Source organism: Sinohyriopsis cumingii, chromosome 1 (genome assembly GCF_028554795.1).
Source record: "Sinohyriopsis cumingii isolate HCF-2022 chromosome 1, ASM2855479v2, whole genome shotgun sequence".
Classification (NCBI taxonomy): domain Eukaryota; kingdom Metazoa; phylum Mollusca; class Bivalvia; order Unionida; family Unionidae; genus Sinohyriopsis; species Sinohyriopsis cumingii.
The window spans coordinates 64,582,035-64,597,885 of NC_142961.1; the positions used below are offsets into that span (position 1 = coordinate 64,582,035).

The 15,851-nt window shown below is 33.7% G+C and overlaps 1 protein-coding gene across 1 annotated transcript in view; it reads left to right on the forward strand.

Moving 5' to 3' along the window:
- The first annotated feature begins 4,142 nt into the window (after positions 1–4,142).
- The window catches only part of LOC149807008 (large ribosomal subunit protein uL15m-like), a 54,431-nt gene continuing 42,722 nt past the window's right edge, over positions 4,143–15,851 (forward strand). The window contains exon 1 of the mRNA XM_089960595.1: positions 4,143–4,422. The gene's annotated coding sequence lies outside the window, so the exon portion shown is untranslated. The remainder of the gene's footprint in view (positions 4,423–15,851) is intronic.

A 15,851-nucleotide genomic window follows, 5' to 3' on the forward strand; every position in this document is an offset into this window, starting at 1 on the left:
AGAAGAATGGACAGAGAAGTACAGACTTCAGAGACAGCAGCAACAGCAACACCAACAACAGCAGCAGCAAGAGCAGCAGGAACCTGAACCTGACAGAGGCTTTGTCGATTGTCGTATCGACACCAAAGAGGTCTTCTTCTCTTTCCGAAGAAGCAGACCTATCGTCAGAAAGTATATCCTCAGAGGACGACGCATTCTTAGAAACTAAAAGATTCCCATAGCAAACAAAAAAAACCCCAGCCCTTTTCAGGGCTATCCAATACTCTAGAAAAGAAATAACAATCAATTTGCCAATGTGTGTAGGCAGAGTAGTGTGAACATAAACACTGACTCTTTTGTGATGTGAGTGTATGTGTTTGTGTATAGGATTGTGTGTTTGTAAGTGCTCACGTACGCTGGTGTGGATAGTAGATTAAAATCATGTTTTGTTTTGTTTTTTGCTGTTTGACGTGTGGGAAGAGGAGATTTGGGGATGGATTGCTTTGCGTATGTGGATAGTATATTGAAGTGATTAATGAAAATTTTTAGAATAGTAATGGGTAGTATAAAAAAGTGAGTGAGTGTTTCTTTTAGGTCCGCGCGTTGTTTGGTCATGATCTAGGTAAGATCAATTTTGTTTTACGGGGATGTTTTCCATCACGTCCGCGCTTTCAGTATAAATTGAAACTCGCTGGGCAGTCTAGCTACCCTGTTCATTCGTTGAGAAGACAATGAATACCAGAATTGTGAAACTGCTAGAACTCCAGATGCACCTGGAATATGCCAGGCGCATACTAAATGAACTGGCCGCGGAGGCCATTGTCGAAGAGGCAAGGATGAAAGAGGAGGAAGAAAGAAGAAAAAAAGAAGAGGAGGAAAAGGAGAGAGAAAATTTCAGAATCCCAGAGACAGAAAATTTTGATTCTGAAGCCACTTATCCCGCCTCTGCACTCCCAAGAAGAAAGGTAAAAGGAGACTGGGGAAGAAGATGTGTGTGCGGTGCCAGGCCTGGAAGGTGCCATCATTAGATAGGTGCATCTGGAGTTAAAAAACAAAGAGCCCTTTTCAAGGCTACCAAATACTCTAGAAAAGAAATAATAATCGATTTGCCAATGTGTGTAGGTAGAGTAGTGTGAATATAAACACTGACTCTTTTTTTCCTAGTGTGAGGGTATGTGTTTGTGTTTGTGTGTTTGTGTTTGTGTGTTTGTGTTTGTAAGCGCTCACGTACGTTTGTGTGAATAGTAGATTGTGGGTTTGTTTATTATTTCTTAGCGTATGTGGAGAGTATAGTTTGGTTTTTGTAACCTTTCACGTACGATTGTGTGGATAGTAGATTATGGATTTTGTTTTAATGATTTGCGTGTGTACATAGTAGATTTGGGGTTTGTTAATTGTTGCTTCACTTATGTGAATAGCATATTATATGAAATGAGAAAGTAGGGGATGTGTTCCTTCACGTCCGCGCGTTGTTTGGTCATGATCTAGGTAATATCAATTTTATGTCTTAGGGGATGTTTTCCATCACGTCCGCGCTTTCACTATAAGAACCCACAGTATTCGTCGTTCAAACCATTCTACAGAGAAGATGGCTTCAAACCACCTCGATAAAATGCAAACATTGCAAGACGTCCTGGACAATTTGGGCATGATGGAACAAATGCTAGTGAGACTAAATGAAGATCACTATTCTTATAGTCCCCATCGAGTAAAGATGGAGATTAACAACTTAAGAAAAGTAAAGGAAATGATAAGTGCTGTGATGAAAGAAATAAAGGAGGAGAAGGAGGATGAAGAGGAAAGGATAAGAATAAGAACATGGAATGAAAAAATTGAAAAAGAAGAAGAAAATGAGAAGAGGAAGAAAGAAGAGGAGGAGAAGAAAAAAGAAGAGAAAAAAAGGAAGAAAAGAAGAGAAAGAGTGTAGGAGAGAAAATAAGAAGTTGGTGGAGAAATAGAAAAAATTAGAAGCAGAAGAAACCCAAAGGCCCTTTTCAGGGCCACTCATAGGTCTCGAAAAGAGAATGACTTTCGATTGCCTACCCTTTTTTTAAATTTTTTTTTTAAAAAAAATTTAAATTCCCCTTGTCTCTAGACAGACCCAAACTCTATTCCCCATGTTCAATTCCCCTTGACGCTAGAGTGGCCCAGGGTTTTTTCTCCATGTTCAATTTCCCTTGACGCTAGAGTGGCCCAGGGTTTTTCTCCATGTTCAATTTCCCTTGACCCTAGAGTGGCCAAGGGTTTTTCTCCATGTTAAATTTCCCTTGACGCTAGAGTGGCCCGGGGGGGGGGGTCTGTAATGCTAATTCCCATTGACGCTAGGGTGGCCCCCTTCACTACTCACATTGGCCGAATCCTAGACTCGAACCCATGCAGACAGAGGTGAGATGGCAGTGATCCGTAACGGAGAGCGCTTTAGACCACTCGGCCACTCGGGGTGCCTTAACTGGATAATAATATCTTACACAGATGCACTGAATATAAAGAAACACACACTCACATGTCAAATTGCTGTACACTCACACTTTAAAAATCGTGTTATTTTTAATGTATATGGTATAACATGTCTTTTAAAGTGTAAGTATAAAGCAATTTGATATACCAATACTAATGGTATATCAAACTGTGATCCGCAATAATACGCATATATAAACATTCTTGCAACTGTGTGCTGTCGATTTTAGGCCTATAGATCAACGATGAATTTCCATTTATTAATCATTAGTGACATGTGAAAATAACGATAAAAAATATTAATAATCCCCGTTTTCTAAATGAATTTAATATTGTACACAATTTTATCGCAATCATTTCTGCTTTTTGTTCGCCCCTCCCCTCTCATGCATAAGGGACAAAATATGCATAAATCTGGAGTAAGAGAGAAAAAGAATTTATGCTGGCTGAAAACCTTGTAAATGGACTTACACCAAGTAACCTACAAGAATGTGGTTCGTCGTAACTGTATGTGAACACTTTCCTTGGGATTTGTCTACAGTGTTTATATAATCAATGATACAAAGTTGTAATTGCCTATCGACGCAATACGGTAATTTTGGTTACGAGGCACACATACTGAAAATTAATGCTTTGTTGTTGTTGCTGTTGTCGTTGTTCTCGTTTCTTAAAGCTAAAATCTAAAACCTAAAAATCGACTACTGTTAATTTAATACGTACATGTCCAAAGCTCTCTCTCTCTCTCTCTCGCTCTCTCTCTCTCTGGACCATCGTAGCAGGATACTGGCGAAATTCCATGAAAAGATGAGTGTAGAGGATTTTCGCTTGTGTCACACCACCATGTCTTCTGGACCTTTGAATGATGGTAAAGGTTATGTCAAACAGAGAGAGAGAGAGAGAGAGAGAGAGAGAGAGAGAGACAGAGAATATTATGGGTTATGGTTGGTAGCAATGTTAATTAAAACAGAATAATGGCTTAGATCAACTGTAAAAACTATACTGAAATATTTTAATTACCTCTTGTAGGAAGGTAATTTAGCTTTGTTTATATTCCACACTAATTTCCATGCGCCAGTACGTGAATGGCTGAGTGTTCAGTATTAAAGAAGCTAAAAACATGTTTGTAGTGCTCTAGTTTATTCATTAAAACCATCTTTCATGTTTAAATCATAAGTGTGTCTTATATTGATTTAATCAATGTAAATAAAAATAGAAACTCAACAAAGAAAACAATCAACTAATCAATATGCTAATGTGATCGTGAATAGCCACCAAAGGCACAGAACTACATGTTGGAGCGGTCATTGTTTCACGGTTTTGTCCAGTGTTAGTAATTGTATTATTTCTCAATAAAACAAAGCAAAGTGTTATAATTTAGCACATAGGTAAAAGATCTGCTTTGAAAATATTTTACAATGAAATCATTGATGCAAAATAAAGAATCTTACATTATTTGATTTGATGTTGTATACCAGGCAACACTATTATCTCACGTAAAATCTGGGTTTAACCTCATTACATAAAATTACGTGGGGAATAATGATAAATATAATATTTTAAACAATTGTAAATATTGCATTTAAATATAAAACGAAACTTAACAATGTCCCGAATCGGACTAACTTTTGGTCCGAATCAGCCCGTCATTTGGTGTGAATAATATTGGCCTGAAATCAGCCACGGTCCGAATCAGCCCGCACCCATTTAGTAACATCCGGAAGGTTCTGCTCGGGTGCTGATGTTCCTGTTTACAATCGAAACCTTGATACGTAGCATTTTCGGGCAGACAGAGACATATTCTAAAAATCAACGCAAATAAATTGCCTATTATATCGTCTCGCTGTTACTGTATGTGTCGAATGAACTTTGTCAAATTGACACGGCTGGTTGGTATTTTCTGATGTTTCCAGCAAGTCCTTATTTACTAGTTCATCAGTGTCAGTGCGAAGTGACTGCATTTATCAAAGGTTGAAACCATCAAACCAGGTAGTGCCTGAACTTTGGACGTCTATTCTGTGAATATGGTATTTGCACGCTGATTTTTTAAAGACGATACATCTGCTACAAATCTGGAGCTTAATACCCCAAAAATCTTTTAAAATGTATTGTCTTCAGTGGTTGATACCAGTTTTGCTAATTCCAAAACCTTTGAATCCAGCACTGATTTACAACCATGTTATGTTTTTGGTGTTATATCTTATTGGATTTTTTCTGGAGCGCAAGCCTTGTTCCATTTGCACCATCGTGTTCCTTGCAGCATTATTTCTAATTTGTTACAACTGTGTTGGAAGCTGCATCTTCTGGCAATGTAAAGACAGTTGTGATGGGAGTGGCTGTGATTCCAGTATAACCTAAAGACATTCAAAGAATACAAGCAGATAACCATGCCATCATACAGGGCCAGCATCAATGTGGTATCACATATTGCAACCTTGTTAATGAATCAGTCCTGTTTAATGAGTTTTCAACATAGGTTTATGACTTTGAATGTTTCTACAGACTTTCCAAATGACTTTAAATTTATTTAACTGGGCAAATGTTGAGATAAAGTTTAATTATTGCATGTACAGTGGTATAATTATGTATTTCTCATACATGGCAGCATACTCTTTATTTATAAGATGTCTGTTAGAGTATATTAAAAGATATGAGAGTGTGATAAATTAATTTTTAAAATATGACAATTAGTCACTTCATTGTAGAAAAGAATACTTTGAAGGTAGGAGTTATAGACATCATTGCTCAAGGTTTCTCCATTCCTTCAAATGACATCTGAAATTAACAGGAATTTGTATACAGTTTCTTCTTGAATGCTGGTTGATTCGGACCATAGCTGATTCGGACCAAATTATGTGCAGATTCTGATCAGATGATGGGCTATTTCGGACCATGTGAACTATTATAAGAAAAACCATGTATCACACACATTATTTAGTTTAATAGTTATTACTGTTTTTGCAGACATACTAAGAAAATATAAAAAGTTGATATTCGGCTTTTAAATTTACAGTTGTTAGCAAATTTCTAGCAAAAATCAGAACAAACTCCACATTAATTGAACTATGGCATTTAGATTTGTTCAACCAAAATAAAGAATATATATATATATATATATATATATATATATATATATATATATATATATATATATATATATATATATATATATATATGAGAGAGAGAGAGAGGAAGCCTGTTAATCTGGATATCTTCGTTCCCAGTGAATATTTCCAGATTAACGAGTTTTCACAGCTGTTATAGCTGCTAATGAGCTTATAATTGATGTCCCCATTTTATTCTGAAATGAAGCCATATGAAATGAAGTTAAATCAGTCAGCTGTATTTGTACAGCCATCAATAAACTGATTGTTACATACAACTGGCAAACAAAGAGGCTTAATGACACACTTAATTTATTGAACTGCTCAACGTATCTGGGAAATAATGAAAAATATCAGTGATGCTACACTGTATCTAAAGATTTTAATGAAAATGCAAAATTTTAAATATTTTTAAACAAATGTGTCACATTTAAATCTCAGATGAAACTTATTGATATTTCACATGGTCCAAATCAGCCAGAAATCTGGTCCGAATCATCCTGTAATTTGAACCGAATAAGCCTGTGCCAAATCAGCCATGGTCTGAATTAGCCTGTTTTGTTCTTCTTTAGACTCCAATCACATTTATGAGGTACTTTATTATTATGGGATTAACTGAGAATTATTGGATTGACTGAGTTTAAAGAAGCAACACCCATATTTTTTCAAGTCATGAAAGTGTCGAAAATGATAATATTCCAACTGTTTACACGAAGATCTTGTAAGAAAGAAGGAAAATTTATATTCAAGAGACATTGGATGTCAATTTTTGAGTGTAATCTCATACAGAAATGACGTCACACCTCATGAATATGCACAAAGCTAAAAGGGAAATAAAGTCACTGAAGGTATTTCACCATTTTTATGACATAGGAAGGCAATCAACTAGGGTATGGTAAAACCAGAGCATTATTTATAGACACTTGTAGTTCTCAGTCTTCATGGATGTAAGTGCATGAATTTTCATAAAATAGGGTTTGGTGATGGATAGAGGTAAATGATATGAAATTGGTTCAGAAGAGGTAAGTTGATGAAAATAGCAACAAACTGCAATATAAAAAGGATTAAAGGCACTATGTAATTTCAGAAAGAAAATAATCCCTAATTTTCTTTTCATTATGGATTACTACAAAATAATCATTCAGTAGTTTTATTCCATGAAGTGTATTTTTTCAATAAATTAATTTTCATCATCTTGTTTAGGTGTAGAAATAAATACAGAAAAATATTACAGATTGACTTTATATGTCATTGGCATGAATAGAAAATTACAGTAAAAGGCTTGAATGTGAAACTGGCAGAACTTTTTTTAAATGTTAACTTGAGCATTAAAAATTACCATGAGTAATCAGCATCGTCATCTTCAATCCCTAGTCAGAATCGACATTATTATTATTAATATTATTATTAGTGTGACTGCTTTGGTGGCATACGTAGTTAAAGCATCTGCCTCAGATACAGTAGGTCGCAGGATCGAACCCTAGCTGAGTCATACCAAAGACTTATAAAAATGGTACTAGCAGCTGCCTTGCTTAGCACTTTGCATTAAAAAGCTAGTGTTAGGACTGGTTGGCCTGGTATCGGGATAATGTGACAGGGTGGGACATGATGATATATGTCTGTGGCATGATGCCTCAGTGCTAGACATCACTATAAACTGACACACTGCAGATATTGAAGCAATATGACTGAAAATTTGTTAAAAGCTACATTAAAAATCCAAATCAAACACATAATTATTATTATTTTTATTATTATTATTATTATTTTAGTAATTTAATAATAATGTTTATCAATGTGCTTATCTTGTGGTACAAAATAATGCTTTATTGAACATTTTATCTCATGATGAATACTAGGAAAAAGAGTGACATTAAAATGTGCTTGTACTTCATTCCTGTTAATTGCTAATGATTCAGTGTCACTTTGAAACAAAAATAATAACAACGTGGAATATGAGTAGAGAGGGATGATGAGGATGTTTTCATAGAAGGCCGTCAGTGATATTTTACATTATTTCATAGCAGTTAAAGTGGACTAGTTCAATGAAAGTTGGTGAAACAAACTTTAAAGACTTTGAGCAAAATGAAAATTGCCCTTCATGTTACATTGGATATTGTGTGTCTTAACTTTTGTTAACCTCATATGGCCTTGCAGATGACAATTTTGATAATGATAGTGATGATGGTGACAAATTGCAATAATGTTGCTTCCCCTACATCTTGTACTGATTTGATTTCAGTATATGAGTAATGGAGATTCAGTGTGCAAGGCAGAAGCTGGCAGTGATAAACATTGTACGCAGCAGTGCCTCTGATAAACAGAGTATCTGTGTATTTCACTCAATTCAAAAAGTAAAATACAGATTTTCTTCCAGTTAGCATACTAGATATGCAAACATTTAATCTTTTGATGATAACATACATCACTGTTCCTATGCATATCTTTGTGTACACAATCAGCTGATTTAAACTTCACTTCAAATTTTTTGGCCTAGTGTCACCCATTCAAAATGAACTTAAAAAAGCACACTTTAAGATGTAAACATGTATGGTAAAGCCAGTTCAGTTTTTATTGATGAAATTGACAGTGCGCTTTCTTGGTCATTTATTGTATAAAATCAAGCACTCACATAATATCAGACAGATGCTGAAAACATCAGGAATATGACGGAGGAAATCTGTGCCAAAAATTTATTGAAAAATTCAAAATACTTTACCTTTTTTCCAGTAAAAGAACAGTCCATCTTCAATATCAATAGTAGAAATAATTCTCTCAGATATAATTTATAAATCGGTTGAATTAGGCTATTAAATCATTTCCCAAGAATCCTGATGGACACAAGGTTTCATCAAAAACATGATTTGCAAAGACAAATTACTTAGTGGATGGAAGTAATTAAAATTAAAAAAACAAGGAAATAAATGTGACAGAAGAATTAATCATTTTAGTGTTTACTTTTAAAATAATGTAAAACTGAAGAATACCCAATTTTTTTTGTAAAATTTAATTTTACCAAATTTTAATTTTAGGAGTAAAATACCCAATAGGTCCAAAAGTAACATGGGCCACTGATGTAGCTCAGAACAAGTTGAGTGGGAACTTTTTCTATGGGTCGAGCACAAGGATTTAAAAACTTAAATATTGTTTTACTTCATGACCACTCACTTTTAATGATTCTAAATAATATAAACTAAACATTTAATTTAAAATGTGGATTGTACCTCTTCAGTGTAACTTGTTACACCTCTATAATTGATCATGTTGTTAAAGTGTTATAGCATAATACATGTCAAATACCTTGTACAGAGCAGCCTGGTCAGTACTATTCTCCCCTCTGTCAATATACCAACTTGAGATGTTTGTAACCTGTCTACAAAAAAAATGGAAACATTATGAAGTGTAAAATACATTCCCAATCTTGTTTAAAATTGTGTGCCTCTGTAAAAGAAAGCTTAACTTCCAGAATATATTTTCCATCCATTGCATGATAAGCAAATGCCATGTTTGTGAATTTCTTCTTTACTTGTGTGAATCATAAAACAGGTGCTTCAGAAATGCCTGAACCAACAGACTGAAGAGAGACATATGTCAGAGTATATAATATGTAAGCATATGTGAAGAAACATTTGAATGTACCATTTCTGCTTGTATTTACATATGTCCAAGTATTTGTTACAAGTAAAAAGATAGTAATGTATACAGGTCTGTGAAATATACTGACTATTATGTCAGATTTTGCATTTTATTCTTTCAATAACCTGCATGTAAATGTCTGCCAGAATTTATTGCACGTGTAGGTGGAATAATGCAATATTTCTGAATTTAAGTTTTTTCTTTGTTCCATTAAAAAGAATTGTTTTGTTATAACTTGTGATCATTTATCTATATGGCCTTGTTGATACTTATTTTTTTTGTGATGTTACTATTCCTGAATATAATGTTTTTTGTATGTAAAAGAATATAGTACATCATATGCATACTATTTAAGGAGAGCTGTATATTTCTAAAAAAAATTTTTTGTGTTGGTTTGTGTTACTGATCTATCCTAACCTATTTAAACAGCAGATAAGGTAGGCTCTGATGTTCATTCTCTCCTTATACTTGAGTCTATCCTTTCTGTTGGTAGGTCATGCAAAGTATAGGGACTATTGCTATTTTAAAATTGAAATGCCTATGTTAATGTTCTTTCATTTCTTGTCAAAATTCATCTAATCTGTATAAATTCTATAAATAGAGCCTTTTACAAATTTCAATGATCGCCATACATGCATGATTGATATTAAGGCAAGTCATGTTAATGAGGTTGGGATTGGCCAGTCAGTGAAGCTTTTGTCAGCTTTTACAATACTAGCTACACTCATTTGTGTATCACTACCAAATCTATATACTAAATCATACCGTAAAATGATTATCTTGAAGTGAAATCATGCGTTTTTATTTAGATGAATAGTTGTTGCCAATGCATTCACTTTTGTTTGTTTTCCACCATTCTGTTGAACTAAATGCATATTTAAACTGAAAGAACTGGGAAAGCTTACAATTTTGTGAGAATAAATTGACTGGATACTCATTTATTTGTTAACCACTGTCATTTAAAATTTGTGAAAAGACTAATGCATGCAAATTAAGTAGAAAGTACTGATTTCTACCAGTTCTTAACTTATGAAAATTACATATATTTCAGCTATTATTCTGTAAACTAAGGTCTGCTGCTTTGGCTTTTAGGTTGAAATAATTAGCAGGATCTTGTCCACAATCATGAAATCAACTTGTAAATGTTATCTCAATATTTATGATTTTTGGACACAACATTTAAGGTATATGATATTTGCTCTGAGAGGAAAATCAAAAACCATTCCCCCCCCCCAAAAAAAAAGAAATTGTACATAATGTATTATTTTACAGTGGTTCTTTATTATTCCTATATATTTGACACTTTGTCCCTTTTCTGTTTTAATTTTGAAGCCTCGTCCATTAGTAATAAAAAAAGACAAAGACCTGTCCTGGAATTCTATCAACATTTAAAGTTAATAAACTGATTATAGGTCTTGTAATATGAGTCATGGTGTCAGTTGAACTAAATGATGCAACTTGTCTGATTCTAAATCATGGAACTTGTCTGACTAAATCATGGTGTAAATTGACCTAAATCATGAAACTTGTTTGACTCTAAATCATGGTGTCAGTTGACCTAAATCATGGAACTTGTCTAACTCTAAATCGTGGTGTCAGTTGACCTAAATCGTGGAACTTGTCTGACTCTAAATCATGGCATCAATAGACCTAAATCATAGAACTTGTCTGACTCTTAATCATGGTGCCAATGGACCTAAATCATGGAACTTGTCTGACTCTAAATCATGGAACTTGTCTGACTCTAAATCATGGTGTCAATTGACATAAATCATGGAACTTGTCTGATTAATATTTACAGAAGTAAATTTAGCTTAGTAAAGTCAAAGATATGATTTTCAGTTGTTTTGGAGATGTTTGATCCCAAAGTAATGTTTTGCATCAAACTTGAAAATGGTATTAATTCTTGTATTATGGAACATTTTTATGAAAGGTCAAAGCAACATTGCATATTTGTTGATAGTTGTTTTCAAAAGGTGAAATCATTATTAATATGCATTTAGGAAATTATGCTTTATTTTTCCAAACTTTATACAAATGAATGAGTTCACTGAATATTGTTTTGCATAAGTTTTCTAAAATATACCATGGACGTATCTTTTTCATGAGATCGTTGTGTGATAATGTTTAAGTGATGAATCCATGGTAGGTTTAAATATATTTCTTGCAAATAGTATGATGTACAGTATGAGAAAAACTAAATCACTATTACAGTTGTGATGAGCAGTCATAGAGTAGTAGTGGTTTGCAAACTTTTTTTCATGGACCACTTGAACCTTGCTGAGGGTCTTGGTGAACAACTTTATAATCTTTCTATGTTAAGATTGTCCAGTTAGTTAAAAGCAATTTGCATAAAAGTACTCCATAGAAAAATAATAGTAATTAACATCTTTTGTTCTCTAAATAAAAGGATATGATTCATATTTTAATATCAGTAATTGAGGTTGTCAGGTTTTCTGCAACCTTTCTGCAGACTATCTTAAATGGGCTGATTGATCACCAGTGTTCCTTGGATCACAGTTTGAGAAATTCGAGTGTACAGTATTTACCCAGAAACTCTTAATTTCCTATTGCATGTGGTGTGTGTATATATATATATATATATATATATATATATATATATATATATATATATATATATATATATTCAGGCATGTACAGTTTCCATTGATGTAAATAGATAATATATTGGCCAGTCCAGAAAGACTACTCTATTTATAACATTGTAGCAAGGGAGATTTTGTGTGTGATAAAGAATTATTAGAGGGAAGATATGGTGGAGATGTATGTGATGGTGATAATGTCCATTATGATAAAGTATCGTGTTCTAGAATGACATTCTGTAGTGAGGAAAAACTTGATGAGAATGTGTGCTATGATGTTTTAAGGTATGGATACATTTTTAAAAGAAAGTGTTACCTTTGTTAAACTGCCATGTTGGATAGCAGTAGAGCATGTTACTGCAAATGTTCTGTGTAATTGTTAGTTGTACTTTCTAGAAACAACTATTTACTAAAGCAGTTCTGTTGGCTTATTTCCTGTTTATATATTCAAGTTTGTTGGTGCATTTCACAAGTAAATGATGACAAGAAATGTTGGCAATCAGCAAATACTTAAGAATTTCAAAACCTCAGAGTGAATTGAAATCAAATGTTTTCTTCTAAATTGGGGTTATTTAAAGTTTTTGGGGTTTATAAGATAAAAGGTTGCCTTACACAGGGACTGATGATATTTTTGGGGTTTATAAGATAAAAGGTTGCCTTACACAGGGACTGATGATTTGTGGGGTTATAAGATAGAAGGTTGTCTTACACAGGGACTGATGATTTGGGGGTTAGAAGATAAAAGGTTGCCTAACAAAAGGACTGATGATTTGGGGGTTATAAGATAAAAGGTTGCCTAACACAGGGACTGATGATTTGGGGGTTAGAAGATAAAAGGTTGCCTAACACAGGGACTGATGATTTGGGGGTTAGAAGATAAAAGATTGCCTTACACAGGGACTGATGTTGAATATTTGACTGATTGATATTTGGAGTTTATCAAACCTTTACTGAATTTGTTATCAAGGTGTATTAGAAATATGTAATAGGTATTGAACATAGCTGACAAGGGAAGCATATCTCATCAATATTATTTGTGTAAAAGGTCTATTGAAGCAGCTGAATGCATATACACTATGAAAGAGATTCACTGATTACAAATTTGGGTTGATTATTTGATGTGACCTTTCATAAGTTAGATATGGTATGAATTATATTGTAGCACAGTTATTAAGTATTTGTTTTTAACATTCTGCCAATAAAATCATCAATAAAGTATATTGGATTGTTACCATCGCAATATTTGTGAGATTTCATTATAAATTTTTCATTTGCTTTTTGTACATTTCATTTTCAGAACCTTGGTGCATTTTTTCATTTGTTTGCTTGATGCTTTAATCATGATTTAGTATTTATTTTGCTTGAATCATGATTAATAATTTGTATTAATAAATAATTTCTGTGACTATATCTGCATTCTGTTTTGTTGTATTGTTCAGCCTGTAAAATTGCAGATGAACATATTCACATTTAGTATCATTTGAACATATTCACCTTTAGTATCATTTGAACATATTCACTTTTAGTATCATTTGCACATATTCACCTTTAGTATCATTTGAACATATTCACCTTTAGTATCATTTGCACATATTCACCTTTAGTATCATTTGAACATATTCACCTTTAGTATCATTTGAACATATTCACCTTTAGTATCATTTGAACATATTCACCTTTAGTATCATTTGAACATATTCACTTTTAGTATCATTTGAACATATTCACCTTTAGTATCATTGAATGCCTTTTATTATCTCCACATCCTTTTATCATCTCCACATCCTTTTATCAATCACACAGAATTGTGAAACGACTTATCCTACACTTTATAATGAATTGCCAAAAAACTTGGTAGATATTATTGTAATTGCCAAAGGATGGATATCAAAACAATTACCACTTTAAGGATGGTCTCTTGTCCATTGTTGATTCATTTATATGTTGGTACAAGTTATCTTTAATTCTCCTGAGCTACTCAGAGGATTGGTATCAAACTTAAAACACATCATCATCCCATGGTCTAGTGGGTAAGAAATAAAAATAGTGCTGGGCAGACATTCAATCTGGCTGACAAAGTGGTCATCTTAAAAAAACATTATTGATTCTCATCCTGAATGTACAATCATATCAACCTTTGCTTTTCACTAAAAGATCTTATGATGTATAGTTGGTTCTAAATGAAAATGGTGCCAATCTGAGATCCACAATGGCAGCCATCTTGAAGGTTATGTTTTCAATACTTATCCTAAATGGAATGATATGTCAAAATTAGCTTGTCACCAGAAGATTTCCTAAGGTGGTCTTAAATGAAAATTGTACTGATCTTATATCCAATATGGCCAACACAGTGGCCATGTTGAAAATGTTATTACTACTTCTCCATTTGCAAAGATAATTGATACTGGGTTTTCCAACGGAAGACTTCTTATAATGTCCAGCTGGTCCTAAATGAAAATGATGCAGATCTAAAATCCAAGATGACCATGATTGCAGCCTTGAAAATATTCTTCCTCAATGTAAAGCCATATCAACATATGGTTTTCACCAGAAGACAAATTATTATATCTGGCTGGTTCTGAACGGAAATGGTGCCAGTCTAACCTCTAATATGGTCTCCATGGCAGTCATATTGAAAGTCATGTAATAGCTGTTTTTAAATGAAAGTCATATCAACATGAGTGTATCACCGAAAGACATTTTATAATGTCTGTTTGGTCCTGAATGGTGGCCATCTTGAAAAATCTTATCACTACTCCTCCAGAATTAATGGGCAGACATAGAATTTTCACCAAAAGATTTCTTGTCATATCTAGTTGGCCTAAGACTACTTTGGTTGGCTAGTGGTTAGAGCGTTAGCCATGGATGTGGGAGGTCATGGGTTCAAATCCCAGCTGAGTCCCACTAAAGACTTATAATATATAAATGGAACTAATAGCTGCCTCGCTAGGTGCTCAACATTACAAGGCTAATGTTAGGACTGGTCGGCCTGGTGTCAAAATAATGTGACTGGGTGGGACATCATACTACATGTCTGTGGCATGATGTCCCAGTGCTAGACATCACTATAAAGTGCCACACTGCAGACATTGTAGCTATATGACTGAAAAACTGTTAAAATCTAAGTTAAAAATCCAAATCACACACACACACGGTTGGTCTAAAATGCAGATTGTGTTAATCATATTAAATATGGCTGCCATGAGGGTTGACTTTGAAAATCTCATTATCACAACTCCTCCCGAATGGATGATCATATAGGTCATATTGTCATGGTTTTTCACCCAATCTCTTCTAATAATGTCTAGTTTGACCCAAATGAAAATGGTGCCAATCTTTTCATCCAATATGTTTGCCACAACTGCTGATTTTAAAATCTTATCCCTCAAGAATATCAGAGGTAGTTTCAACAGTCACCTTTATACAAGAAGAAATGATCTTAGTTTTAATTCCTGGAAATTCTTTTTAGACAGTGTCAGTTCGTTGGAAGGCCTCATGTTTAAAAAGTGATTACTTATATTGATATTATTTTGGTCCACAAATTGTGTTAAAGAGTATTTACTATTGTGGCTTGAATGGTGTGAATGCAATTTGTCACAGAGTTTTTGCTTGATGGCTCTATACCTCGATACTTATTACTTATTAAAGTTATCATCTGAAAATGTGCATTTTGACAAACTGCTTTGTTCCTGTCATTTTTTAGTTTGAGTAATTGCCCTGTACACATTTAATTGACTTTGGTTCAGTTTGTGTTTTAAGATTATTTTTCAAGGTCTGTTCATACAAGAATCATGAAGCGAAATCATTTTATACATGTCAGTTAGTACAACACTCATACGACAAAAAGGACACTGATTCCTACATTTCACATTTTACTTAAGATTTTGCATTTAGTTGATAACCAAATACACTTTTTTGCACTCTGTTCATGAAATTTGGTGAGTGTGTGCATCCTGATGAGAACTACACCCACATCATAAAAGTTGGTCAATGTCACTCATTTCATGCTTCATTGACTCGAGTTAAATGTTTAGTCTATTTTGCAAGCTATCCATGAAGAATCATTAAAATAGAT